Below are 2,133 nucleotides of genomic sequence, written 5' to 3' on the forward strand. Positions count from 1 at the left end.
GTAACCTGGCACATAGATCCCCTTCATCCCATATAGATAGATTATCTAAGCCTGAAATAATCTTTATGTTTTGTTTTGTTTTTGACTTCCTTGTCTTACCTTTAAAAACCTCTCCCTTTCTATAGCCTTTCAGAGCTCCCCTCTACTTGCTAAGTGGGATGCTGCCCAATTCATGAATCGTTCAATAAAGCTAATTAGTCTTTAATATTTACTCAGAGTTTTGTTATTTAACATCCCTTAGATTCTCTTTCATCTCTGTGTTGGTTTCATTATCAAGCCTGGTAGCAAGAAGGCTCCAACAGTTTCAGGCCTCACAAGAAATTCAGAAGATAAGTAAACTGCTTCAGTCCTAGTATTCCAAGCAATTCACCCTGATTAAACTATCCAATGCTTAGACTAGGACTTTGGCTTGGGGAATGGGACTTACTATTTAAATGAAGACAATCCTTGGAGATGGAAGTGAAGTCAGCTTCTTTCGAGACATATAGAATGAAGGGGTCTAAATGGATATAAATAATCATATGAATAAAATCCTGGTTGTGTTCTATTAAGAAGGTGAGAGGGGAAATGGATGCTGAGTAGGCAATCAACAACATTCACTTAGTATCAGGGATTGACTTAGCACAATACAACACACAGGTGATAATGTTCAAATGAAATTCAACTAGTGTCAGGGAATTGATAATGAATAGTGGTGATCACGGCAAACAGGAATAAAAGAACAACCCAATTCTAGGCAATGTGGCCATGCAAGAATATAAACCCAGTGTTACTAGATCTTCAACATTTTCAAGAGAAGTTGGTAATCTGGATTTTTATGTAAAATATCTTATTTTAAATGTTGGCAACGAAGTCAGTTTTTGTTTTTAACCATAAAAGGCAGCCGATACCGTCCAAGATAAACAAAGCATACCTGTTGGCCACATACAGCCTGTGAACCTCAAGTTTACAAACGTTGGGCTAGAATCATTGCTTGCCATTCAGTGGCTCTGTGGATGCAAGGCTTGCCGAGAGCAGAGCCGAGTAGCCAAAGGAGGGAAGTCAGAGAGTGTCATTATTTCATACAATGCTTTTCCGTGGTGGGTCCCCAAACACGGTTCTCAGGCTTCTGCTTCACCTAACAAAACGTGAAGTCCATTTGGAGCCAGTTACTTCTTTCTAGGTTAGGCAAAGTGTGATAGTACCAGGAACAGTGAACACTTGTATCCCACTGTTCACGTTCTGACGTTATTAGGTAGTTTTTCATAGCTCTGCGAGGCATACAGCTTTTTATCGATACATTACATTGATTACCTTATCATTAAAACACAGACATTTAGTTTAATTGAGCGGGAAATAGCAGTTTGTTATTAACTATAAAAATCAATGCTTAATTAGCTTAAAATAGGCTAGTGTTGAGATCAGAAACTACTTATTGATTTACGTTTATCTTTTCCCTGCTCAATTTCTGCTTCAAAAGAAGCACAAAAGCAATTGTCAATCCCGTTTGCACATTAGAATCTCGTGCGGGTGCGGGAGGGTTGGGGAAATGCTTTTTTAAATAGTGTGGATGCTCAGGCCCTACCCTAGAGGGAAGAGAACTACCCGAGTGACTCTAATGTGTAGACAGAGCTTTTACACATTTCCCTGTAAGAAAAGTCTACAAGCTCCGAAACCTACCTAATCTCTTGGGTTTTCTCCAGAACCCTTCATTTCAGCAAGAAGGGGCTAGAAGTAATACTTTCCCCAAGTGTCTGAAAACTAGTTCTTTCCCCTGGAGATTGACGGGGCCATCAGCCAATCGGCAGTCTAAGGAGAACCAATTGAGTCTCGGTAGAACCTATAATAGGCAACAAAAAAACAGGCACTTTAAATAAACAGGCACTTCGTCTCAGTAGAAAAAGCAGGTCGCAGTAGCAATGGCCAACAAGAGGGAAAAAGCAGAGGCACCCCCTCCGGCGTCAGCGAGGCCTCGGGACACCCAGAGATCTGAGCTGCCGCCGGATCCCCAAGCGTTGCTAGAGAGACGGCGCTTACTTCTGTGCCGGGGCGCCCTGGAAGCGCGTCACTTCCGCCCGGTTGGGTCTTGTGGCCCACTGCGCCAGGTTGAAGCGACTTCCTCTTTTCTTTCCCTTCTTCCTCTCCCTGGCCCCG

At 42.4% G+C, this 2,133-nt stretch overlaps 1 long non-coding RNA gene across 1 annotated transcript; it reads right to left on the minus strand.

Moving 5' to 3' along the window:
- Window positions 1–1,064: 1,064 nt before the first annotated feature.
- Window positions 1,065–1,986, minus strand: LOC308618683. The gene is made up of 3 exons (XR_014016059.1): window positions 1,930–1,986; window positions 1,660–1,819; window positions 1,065–1,117 (listed from the first exon to the last, which is right to left on the minus strand). It is a non-coding gene; the product is annotated as an uncharacterized lncRNA (long non-coding RNA).
- Window positions 1,987–2,133: the final 147 nt, after the last annotated feature.

This window comes from Mesoplodon bidens (assembly GCF_964165515.1).
Source record: "Mesoplodon bidens genome assembly, chromosome: 6".
Lineage (NCBI taxonomy): Eukaryota > Metazoa > Chordata > Mammalia > Artiodactyla > Ziphiidae > Mesoplodon > Mesoplodon bidens.